Below are 12029 nucleotides of genomic sequence, written 5' to 3'. Positions count from 1 at the left end.
TTCGGACCCGAACCACCCGGGAGTTCCGTTACCCAGGTGCACCGTTAAAACAACTGGTTTTTAATCTGCAGAAGCTACGTTATCTGCAGTAATGTTTTCTTGACTAAACCAAATCTACAGAAGTTACGTTATCTGCAACAATGTTCCAAATCTGCAGAAGTTACGTTATCTGCAGTGAACAACAACAATAGTGAAGTAGCTAAGTCTCATACCAAAAACCGTCTAGGTGCCGTGGTACCCAAAATACTTCAAGAAGTTTTTGTCTTACCCCTTGCCGTCCGTGTCTTTCCTCTGGTTCAGTCGGATGTCAACCGGGGCACTCGTCGGGAGATCCTGCGAGACCGGCCTCAAAATCAGGACGAGATGAGGTTTTTTAAGTCCTGGTTGCTGTGCACAGTCTTTTCCTCCGGTCGTCACCGCCTCCCCCTCCGCATGACCCGGTCAACACCCGTTTTGAAGGACCGAAGGACCACTGTAAAATGTCAAGGGAGAATCACTCCTGTGTGGGGGAGCGACTCACGCCTCGGCAAGTAGGAATCCAGACACGGACAGCAGACTATAAGTTTCCGGCCGGGAGAGATGAAACCTCAGTGAACAGGTCTGATCTCTGAACCTCCAGTTCTCTCCAAGCCTTTTATTGAATATCATAAGTCACGTCGACATGTGCCGACACATTTCAATCAATCCAGAAATCAATACAAGTACATACGACCGATTCAAAGGTACCTAAATTGTCAAGGGCATGTTTACTTCGGTCCAGCTGGTGTTTACTTGGTCCATGTCCGCCTCCCCTCATGTGTGTTCAGGAGTGGAGTTTGTTCGGTTGCCCTGACCTAAGTGGTCGTCCTAACCTAAGTGCGGTGGTGTGATGGTTAGTTCCTAGATTTTAGTTAATAAATGAACTAGAGTTAGTAACAATATCATGAAACTTTATGTGTTATGTATTTATGTGTTATGTATTTAAACTGTGCATAACATTGGACTGTATGTAAAATCAAACTGTTGTGTGATATTAGACTGTGTGTGTGATATTAGACTGTGTGTGATATTATTTTATTACATTCGATAACATGATTGCTCCTATAATGTTCTTCACATCTAACTGTAATTTTAACATCTCAAGACACGACAGGATGACCACATGATACGCATACCTCCTTTTCAGAGTCTGTCAAAACTTGAGAAGGCTGCTTCGATGTTCTGGTGGCATCAACCTCAGCCGATTCAGTCATTGTCGGTTGTCCTCCATCCTAATGAACAAGTTGAATATTAATTTAATGAATTAAAAAAAGAAAATGGATCAGAATTTTACACATTTTAGGCTTTGGCCACCCAAAACAAAAACTAACAAGTTCACGAATGAAACAAAACCAATTACTTTAGCGCATGACAATTAATCTTCAGTAGAGATATGTTGTGACTGATATTTCAGTCACAGGTTGTCTTTTGAACGCCACCAGGGCCGCAATGGAGCACAGGACAGCCAAAAGTCTTCTTGTCGGACACCTGTAGTGGCTGGTAGGTTCTAAGATTATAACATAGTAAAGGCACATACAACTCCTAACTGTATTTCATATGATAATGAAGGAAAAGATGATTAGCTATGATTTATGTCAACAATAAAAATGGCTCTACGGGGTCCCCACAAACACAAACCTGACAGTTGGGTGTCAGATGGCCAACATACCTGACACGCAATTCAACTCAACTGGACCCCACAACACAAGAAAAAGCTGAGTGAGCCTCAAACCAGACATACACATTCACTGACAAATATCCTGTGACACCAGATATATTAGAAGTCTTGTCTAATCAGCACACGTCTATCTAACTGCAATTTTAACATCTCGAGACACGACAGGATGAGTACACGATACGCATACCTCCATTTCTGAGTCTGTAAAGCCTGGAGGAGGCTGCTTCGATGTTTTAGTAGCATCATAAATTTATTGAATTAATTATATTTGAGGTTGGATTAGATTTTTACACATTTTAAGCCTTAGCCACCCAAAACAAAACATAAGCTCATGAATGAAATAAAACTAATTAATTTCGCCCATGCCAATTAATCTTCTGTAGACACGTGTTGTGACCAGTGTTGTTTTTGGCAGGCATTTTAGATTTTGTCCAAGTCATTTGGACAAAGTGCTGATTTGTTTACATCACATTTAGTCATCCCAATTCGTTATAGTTTTAGTCCAGTTTTAGTCAACGAAAACTAAAAAAAGGGTTTTAGTCCAGTTTTAATCGACGGAAACGCAAAAAAAGTTTTACCCTAGTTTTCGTCAATTTATTCACAAAGGTTTTAGTCCAAGCGGCACGGTGGCCCAACTGGTTAGCAGGATGGCCTCACAATATTGAGGTCGTAGGTACGATTCTGGCTCCGGCCTTCCTGCGTGGGTTTCCTCTGGGTAATTCGGTTTCCTCCCATATTCTTAAAACATGCATGGCAAGTTGCTTGGACACTCTAATTGCCCCTAGGCATGAGTGTGAGCGTGGATGGTTGTTCGTCTATGTATGCCCTGCGATTGGCTGGACACCAATTCAAGGGTGTACCTCGCCTACTGCCGAAGACAGCTGGGATCGGCTCCAACACCCCCCGCGACCCTAGTGAGGAGAAGCGGTACAGATAACGGATGGATGGATGGATGGGTTTAAGTCCATTTGAGTTAAAACAAGGCATTCAAGGTTTCCACCCAATAACAAAGACTTTTGGATGGACTACAAAGGATTCTTCATTACAAACAGAAAAAAGTGGCAACAGTGGAATCAATGCTCACTGCTCCAAAATAAGCAGAGAAGCAAAACATTTTGTTGGGCAACTGTTGTGGCTTTATTTCACTAAAAGCAACATAAAATAATTTATGAACCACATGCTAACAATTTTGTCTCGTCAACGAAAAAAATTCATGTACATCACGTCATGTTTTCGTCATAAAAGAACCTCGTTTAGCTTGTCATCGTCATTAAAAAAGGGGCGTTAACGAAGTATTTTCGTCATAGTCATCAGTGACGAAAACAACACTGGTTGTGACTGATATTTCAGTCCCAGGTTGTCTCCTGAACACCACCAATTGGGCAAGGGGGCGCAGGAAAGCCTGGGGTCTTCTATTTTTACAGTATAGAAAGGCTAAATATCAAATTGAAACAGTGTTTTATATCATGAATATACAGGGTTGGTGCTGGTTCTGGTAGGGAAACCACAACATAAAGATGTCCTTAATTAGTCCCACAATGGGGATATTTGCAATATGGCATATGATGGCCTAACAGGGCCACCGCCCAGAAAAGAGTAACGCAGAACTTTGTAATACTGTCACTCCCTGACCAGTTCGTTGTTCCTGAAGAGCCAAACTTTGACTCAGACCCACAAATTTGAATTACAGATAGTGGACAATGGAGAACTCCCCCAGTCAGTCAGCATGTTCAACTTCCATAGAAACCTCAACATACATTTATTAGATTGCCAAACTAATTGGAAACTACATCACCAGAACACCACAAGTGGGCTCTGTTATTGTACTTAAAGATGCATCTTACAAACCTGTGTTCTCCAAGGCCAGCTGGTCCATAGTCTTAAGTTATTTCTTCGCCAACATCAATGTCTCGGAGCGCAAACAGACAGAGGTGTGGTCTGTCCTCTGTTGTCTTCTTCTTCATTTTACAGTTGGGGTGCATGTGGTCATCATTAACCAGTCTTCCCAGACTGCCATCTTCTTGAGCGGCATCAACACTTAAAATAGATTTAAAAAAAAAAAAAAAACAATTATTCAATCAATGTCAGAAATTAATCTTTGAGACAATCTTGTGTACACAAAACATAAAAATAGGAAATCCACAATTTTTAAATCTTCTAAATCAAATCATACAAGAAATTTCTATTGGAATCAGACCCTATTAACAGCTTGTCTTTGAGACTTCATGGTCTATATTTTCATTTGTACAGATTCAACGCATGAATAAAAGTAATTACCGTATTTTCGCAGTCATAAGCAAACAAAGCGCCCTGTCAGTCGATGCGTCCATTAAATGGACAAAGTACCACTCACGTCCATCAGCCCTTGTCATCAACGAGCTGTTGGAAGTGCATGTTAGCACACCCTGCTGGGCAAAGAGTGAGTTGTCCATGCTTACAATCGACCGTGACAAATACACCATCTGACTATAATGTTTGGGTGATGGTGTTGGAAAAAGCTGGACAAAGGGCAGCTGTCCACAATGTTTTAGTCTGTCTTATCATTTATGTTATTGCAAGCAAGAAACGTCCCAGGTTTAGACAACAGACAAAAAGTCCAAAGCATAACAGCACATCTCTTTAAACAGCCATGCAAATCTCTCTAAACAGCTATGGGATTGTGGGTCTCTGCTCCCAGAATGCATTGCTTGAATTAGCTAAGGCTGAGTGGCTTTTGTATTATTTTCATTTTTTTTGGGTATATTGATGGCATGAGAGATACATGTTTGTGTTAATCTTATTTCTATGTTTCATTGTTTGCTTGTATGATGAGTTTTTTATTTTTTGTGTGTGGTGAGCAGCCAAGTCCCTCCCCTGACGTTGCTTTGTAGGCTATTGCCAATGCACCTAATATTGGCCTGAGCCATTGTCAGCTATTGTCAATAGAGACTTGGCGTCTGCTGCAACAATGGGGTGATTGCTCATGTTATTGGGGCATAGTAGGCTGCTATCGGCTGTGTCAGTGTGGGCAGCTCTGCCAAGTTCATGCTATGCTAACAGCAGCTGTGCTATCGTCTTGTCAGGCGGTGCGTCCAGTATATGTTACAAAGACAGAAATAGCGGCCTCAACAGGTGTTGCGCCCTTTGACACGGCGCGTCTTTTGGGTGCGAAAATACGGTATACATTTTTGCTTAGAGAATGATTTTTCCCCTAACACTTATGGGATGAGTATGTGTTTATTTTTTTAAATAAAAACAAAAATAAGATAACATCTCAATCTTTGCCTCACCTCCAAGTTTTTTCTTGCCGGCGGAAGTCAAACAAAAAGACAGTGCCTCTTCCATCCATCTTCCTGCGTTGAGATTTATCAGAATCTATCAATTTTCCTCTGTACTCCATAATAAAGAATAAAGTCGTCTTTCCTGAAAGGGGCCTTGGTAAATACTCCTCGACCTAGTTAACAGGGAAATCAAGATAGCTTCGTCATATTTTTAAGCACACAAATAAGGAGTCATCATATTCATTTGGGCCACTATACTAATGTAGGGTGGTTTGAAACATTGCTTCTTGTGAGGGATAGAGCAGAGCCCTTCTTTATGATTTTAAAGGAACAGACCAGCCAAAATTCATTTTCCAGCATTGCATTAGCCAGTATGTATTAGGACTGAAAGTACAAATGTCAATGGCACCTGGTTACGTAAAAAAAAAACTTTAAGATTATTTAGTTTCATAACAATGACATACACTGTATACACAGTCATATTGGATCGCGTCACGTGATCTCTGTGACGTATAACGTGCTTTACACTAGACTATCAATATCGGACTTGTTCACCGGTCTATTGTGGTATAAAAATGCCGGAGGGCGTCATCAAGTACAGCCTTAATTTAGATAGAACTCCTACCATCAGGTTTCACGCTCACTGAAATAACTTGAAACTGACAAAAGAAAAGGTCAAGACACTCTTAATGTAAAATAACCACTTAAAAAACGATGTCAGCTTGGTTATCAGAAAACAATAATATATCTTAGCAAAAGCGTTAACATCATACCTTTAAATGAGTTTATATACTTCGCTTCTAACTCTGCAGTCTTGTCCAGACCCTTGACTGCATGTTCAATAGTATCCTGCTTTGGGGACTTCCTGCATCTCAGGGAAGGCATTGTTTATTCTATAAAGAAAAAAGACAGTTTTGTGTTGAGAATTATTAATACTATAGGCTAAATGGAGTTTTAACAATATCAGTGTAAGAAAAATAAATTATAAATTAAAAAAATATCAATCCCTCCATCCCAATTAACGATTTCAACCATAATAGTTTATATTGAAGTTTAAACAACAGACAGACAGATTTATGCAGTGTGACTACAAAAATCTTACCAAAATTGCATTCACAGTAACCTTTGCTTTAAGAATCATGTAATTAACCAGTGAACATCGTGTCTTACACAAAAATTAATGACAGAAATTATCATGGTACTTGCATTCTGTTGTTCTATAACAAAAGTGCAAGCTGTTAGCTCCGCAAAGCTAACGCAACAAGCTAGCGTCCCTCGTGCTCACATTCAATGCAAACCTGACCACCGGATGAAAATACGCGTCGGTTTAGTTCTTTAAATGAGTAAAAGCACCATGACGTTTTATAATTATTCAATGCTTAACTGGAGCTCGTCAATTATGTCGATGTAGGAGCACATGTTTGCTAGGCCAGTGTTGTAGGCCCACATCCATGGTGCTACTTTGTATAGTGTTTTCCAAACAACTATCTCTAACCATGAACAAATGCACTCGAGGCATGTTTTGAATAAAAACAAACGAAAAACACTTACCTCTCCGTTTCAACAGCAGTTCGAACTTCGAAGTGGTGATATTCTCCAGCGTTAAGCACCTGCTCGAACTGCGAATAGGTCAAATTCAACAGCGTCTTTTTTCTGTCTTAATAAGGACGCGATGAGAGGAGGAGCGCTTGCCTTTTCGTCAGCACGCCCCGCGCGGGTGGTGCTGCTTTATCACTCTCTATCTGTGCCCGCCCGCCGGCATGTCGATAGAAAAATAATATTCCTTCAAACATTACTTTCATCTTCTTAACGTTTTGTAGTGAATTTAACAGGTTCACCACTTTTTTCAAATACACCAATGGAAAACAGGTCTTAATTGAGGAAACATACAAAGAGCGTCTCACAAACACCTTATGATGAGCAATGTAATTTGATCACGTTTTTTGTCACTGCCTGGACGTCGGTTCACTGGCCTGGTGGCAGTGGCTTGTAGACACTGTCACTGAGTGGGAACGGATCTCAAGGTGGGTCAAACTAACCCAAGCAGTGGATCGGTCCGTTTTTTAAATTTATTAATTTTTTTATTTTATGTATTTATTTATTATTTAATACAAGGGCTTCGGCTCACTACCAGTGGGCGGGACCAAAGAATTTGGGTTTCCTTTGAGCTAGGAGGCAGTCAAAGGCAGTCCAATCCCCGGCAACATAAAGCGCCTAGCTCTGGGGACATGGAATGTCATTTCTCTGGTAGGGAATGAACCCGAGCTGGTGTGTGACTAGACCAGTGGTTCTCAATTATTTCCTGTCATGCCCCCCCTACCAAGAAGAAAACAATTCGCACCCCCCCCCACCACAATTTTTTTTTACATTTCGTACTAATGTACATGTTCTTTGCATATTAATGTTAGATTGTCAATAAAATATCTTACCTTAACAAAGCTAAATTGATAAAAAAAAATCTCATTTTGAGAACGACTATTGTGAGGATCTCGAAACTCAGTACTCTGTGGTGCTAATATTGATGAGATGATAAATATGTTGAAGCCACAGAACAAAAAGATTAGATATTGTTTGGAAATTAATGACGTACATAACAAAGGAATATCAGCCTTGATTGGAGTACATTACTGCATTTGAATTTTTAATAAAAATGAAACAATTATTGATGTTATGACCACTATGAAGAATTTAAAAAAACAATATATAGGGATAATTATAGTTTTCATTTTGTTATGTTTAGTCTGTTCATGTTGCATTATTTTTATGACAAAGATGATGGTTAATCGTAGGTTTGTTGCCCAAATGTACCGTTACAACCTGATTAATGTTGAGAATGACGAACTCAAACTGGACACTAAAACGTAAAAACACATGGACTTCTTGCCCCTGTCCACACACGTGCACACACACACACACCATACACGAAGATCCGGGAGGTAAGGACGGCTGTCCTCTCCTACAACGAGGCAAGGGCCTCCACCAAGTCACCCCAGGGACAAGTTTTATTCCCTGATGGTCATCAAATTATGAGGATCTCATTCTACGCCGGAAGGGAGGAGGGGAATTTTTCCCTAATGTGAGGTTTTCGCTCCTCCACTGATGATCACACTGTTGTATGATTTCATTATGATGATCTGTCTTAAAGCCGTAAGGACATGATTTTTAAATCCACAACAGGGGGGAAATGTAAGATGGGCTGAGGATAGGTAATCAGTTTGTGTATTCATAATCATGTTTTTATACACTCATTAATGTTTAACACACACAGAGACACTTACTTGTTATTTTAACACACACACACACAGACACCGTATCCTGAAGATGTGTTTAGTTAAACTGACCTTGGGTTATGATTTTCTGCCTGCTGGAGTCCCTGGTGATTAGTTATTGATGCTTTAGTTAAACTGACCTTTATACCGTGAGTTATTGATGTTTTCTGTCTCTTGGTGATTAGTTGTTGATGCTTTTCTGTCTTCTGGTGATTAGTTATTGATGAGTTAGTTTCAATAAAAAGGCAGAACGGAGGGTGAGAGTCAGAGGGTGTGCGGGATTGAACTGGCAAGACGGCTGTTTCGCCTCCTGGCTCCCTCTCCCATTCTGAATGGCACAAAACGAAAACTTTAGTAAGTTATTTCAGTCTAAAAAAGGCGTCAGGGCATTTTTAAACCGGACAGTAAGTCGTCACTGTCTTGGTTCCTTTTTGTGCCTTGACCCATCCCGGAATTATTGAAAGGATGCAGTCCTATTTACAGGCCCCAGTGACACCCCAGGTTTCTGTTGTTTGTACGAGGGCGCTTAATAGGTACTGCTATTCACAATCGTCTTAGGCTGTTTCTTTGCAGAAGTTTATGGACAATGTGTAGTGCTGTAGGATGCAGTCTAGAGCATTCTTGACATTGAAGCTTTTGTTTCCAGCAACTGCTAATGCGACCGTGCATCAAACATGCAAAACACAGACCCTTGCTCCTCAAGAAGTCAATCTTATCCTTGTGATGCTTTCTCCTAAATTCCTTACAAATTGTGAGACTGTTGCTCTCCATTACAATTAGCACATGGTTTGGCAATAGCATCCACTGAAACAGGTTCTGCCTTTGGCGTGGTGGTTTTGTTGTTTTCCATCTTGGCGGGCACAATGACTGTTGTGAAGACTTTCTTTGATTTTGGTGTTTCTGTGTGTTGTGATTTTGTTTTCTGTTTTATAGAATCTTTCGTGCTTGTCAACAAAGTCAACAAAATCCTTAAACTTCACTCTTCTATTTGTTCTTTCTTGGAGATTGCAGGCAAATTTTCTCCAAGATTCTATAAGTCTGTATGGAAGTTTGTTTGCCAATGCCTTTATATTAGCCATGTTGTCCAAGTCCTCCATGTAATTAACATCTGCCATTATGTTCAAACAGCCCATAAGGAATAATGTGAAAGACTGAAGTGCAACACCATCTTCAGACTTGATTGTTGGCCAATCCATGGCTTCCTTTAAATATGCTTCTGCTATCATGAAGTCATCACCATAAAACTCCTTCAAGATTTGTTTTGCTTTGGTATATCCTGTCAGAGGTTCCATATGGATGCAGCTCTTCACCAACTCATGTGGTTGTTCACTAGTATACTGCAGCTAAAATTGAAGATGATCACGGTTATCACTTGTACGGCCTTCAATCCCATGTTCAATGGCACCTATACAGGTTTTATAATGCAGAGGGTCGCCTTTAAACGTAGGAATGGAAAGTTCGGGAAGTAGCGATGCTTTTTGACTCTTTGCTAAGTATTCTGCGACACTGGCTTGCTGTGAGATTGCTTGGCAAAGGCCATCAAGCACATGTCCCTGTTGTTCTCTACTTTCTGTCTGATGTGGAAATCTAGCCATTGGAATAGTCGAAGTGGGAGCATTTCAGGTCAACACTGCTTGTTGCTCTGATAGGCTGTGATGGTAATTGAATGTTTTTCCTTGTTTAAATTGTAACACACTCATCAGGAATGTGGATACCATCCTCCTGGGTATTTTCATATCTTCTCAAGACATCCAATTTAGCATCAGACTCAGGGAGTGCCGTTTGCATTGCATGCATTTCCTTCTTTGCCTTAATTGCAGCTTCTTCTTGCTCAAGTGCCAACCTTTGTTGTAAATCAGCAGCCTTTGCCTTTAAACATGCTCGTTCCATTTGAGCCTTTAATTTAATTGAAGACGTTGACAGAAGTGAGCTTCTGTCTGTTAGATTCTTTACTTCTACTTCTATGGGTGTAGTTAGTTGATGCAGATCTACTATCATCAGGTGATATTTGTTTATTGCATCCTTCCTCTGCACGTTTCAAAACGTCCTTCTTCCATTGCTCACATTTCCATTAATTACATTTTTTGGATCAAACCAGTTATTTTGGTCATCGGCAAAATCCTCTTCAGTCTTTAAATTTTGCACACCGGAATTGAGGTCCACAAATTCTTGCTCCATGCCGCTAAAGCAAACACAAAGCTCAGTTTTTTACAGCGTCAACATTTGCATCATCCTCCATCAATTGTTCAATTTGACGTTGCATGGAGGTCAATTGAGCAAATTTGCACCTGCGTGCCTGCATCCGTTTAGGCTTGTGATCTTCTACAGCTTTTCTCCGTCATTTTTAATGTCCGCTTTCCACTGTCTTGTTCCTCCATGTCAATCCACAATCAAGCAAACAAAAACGTCAAACTGACTGTAGCGTCTCAATTTGTAGGTCAGCTGAATGACGATCAAAGTTTTAAGCAGTTTACTCACGCACCTGTTACGTGCACGTCCTTGTTAACTCGCGATGCTTGTCAAGTATGGACGCATGCTAACAGCTAGCAGCTCATTGTCCCGACTGGAAAGTTGCTCCTTAGCTGTGATGTGCCTAGGGTTACACTATCTATCATTAACAAACACAGCCAGCCCTCCTCTTTCCTCTTACCGCTTTCCAGTGTCCTGTCCGCAAGTAGTATTTGGAAGCCGTCAAATTCCACGACGGTGTCCGGCGTTAGGTCTGTTAGCCATGAATCCGTGAACATCAGCAAGCTAGCTCATTGGAAGTTCCTCTTGTGCCGCGTTAGCGCTGTTAGCTTGTCCATTTTCTTGGGAAGGTATCTAACATTTCCCATAAAAACGGACAGGAGGACGGGGTGGTCACGCCTCCTCTTTGCCTGGCGTTTCGCCCCCGCGCGACATCCCCCGTCTCTTCCTCCTCAACTCGTGGGGGATATCGGGTCTCGCTCCGGGAGTCGGCACGGGGTTAGCACGAAGTGCTAACAGCTGATCTCTTGTGTAAACGATTGATCCGTAGCTCCCAGTGACATCTCCGGACACGATCACGCAAAAAACAGCCCCCAGCAGCAATAAAACCACCGCAATTTGGATGTCCATTGCTGCGATGAGGTAAAATAAATAAAACTGGGTAAAGGGAAAAACACGCGAAAAAGGCTCAAATAGTGAGCCGTGCTGCTTTAGCAGGTAGCCACTCGCGTGGTGACGGAACCGTAAAAACAAATGTGGTCCCATCAAAATCTGATGGGATATTTAAAAATAAAAGCGTGAAAATTTGCTTATTTGTCTGTCGTCACCAATGATTAAAAAAATTAAAATCATTACAAAATCCTCAAGCTATCGTGATACCAGACAAGTTCTGCGGGACACCAGACCACCCCAGTTGTCCACAAAAAGTGGTCACTTCAAAATTTGATGTGGCATTTAAAAGTAAAAAAATCACCTGAAATATGCACTGTGATCAACACTGATTTAAAAGAAAAATCTTGAAAAAATATCCTCAAACTAACGTGATACCAAACCAGGATTGGGGATACTAGACCACACCAGCTGTCCACCAAAAGTGGTCACATCAAAATGTGATGTGGCACTTCAAAATAAAAGTAGCCTGAAATTCGCTTATTTCACGGTCATCACCACTGAGTTAAAAAAAAATAGCTCGAGCTATCGTGATACCAGACCAGTTTTGTGGGACACGAGACTACCCCAGCTGTCCATAAAAAGTGGTCCCATCGAAATCTAATTTGTAATTTCAAACTAAAAGTTGCCTGAAATCTGCACATTTCACTGTCATCATGCCTGACT

At 41.0% G+C, this 12029-nt stretch overlaps 1 long non-coding RNA gene across 2 annotated transcripts; it reads right to left on the bottom strand.

Moving 5' to 3' along the window:
• Nucleotides 1-274: 274 nt before the first annotated feature.
• On the bottom strand, nucleotides 275-3690 carry LOC148315673 (uncharacterized). Of its 2 annotated transcripts, none has more exons than XR_015840700.1 (3): nucleotides 3545-3690; nucleotides 1155-1250; nucleotides 275-472 (listed from the first exon to the last, which is right to left on the bottom strand). It is a non-coding gene; the product is annotated as an uncharacterized LOC148315673 (long non-coding RNA). The 2 variants fall into 2 exon arrangements; XR_015840699.1 differs by lacking the exon at nucleotides 275-472 and adding an exon at nucleotides 748-851.
• Between the last annotated feature and the right edge of the window lie 8339 nt (nucleotides 3691-12029).

Source organism: Idiotropiscis lumnitzeri, unplaced genomic scaffold (assembly GCF_059441095.1).
Source record: "Idiotropiscis lumnitzeri isolate Australia: NSW breed Sydney's pygmy pipehorse unplaced genomic scaffold, RoL_Ilum_1.0 HiC_scaffold_62, whole genome shotgun sequence".
In the NCBI taxonomy this organism is placed as follows: domain Eukaryota; kingdom Metazoa; phylum Chordata; class Actinopteri; order Syngnathiformes; family Syngnathidae; genus Idiotropiscis; species Idiotropiscis lumnitzeri.
Note: the sequence above shows the minus strand (reverse complement) of the source record. Positions and strands in the feature narration are given on the sequence as shown.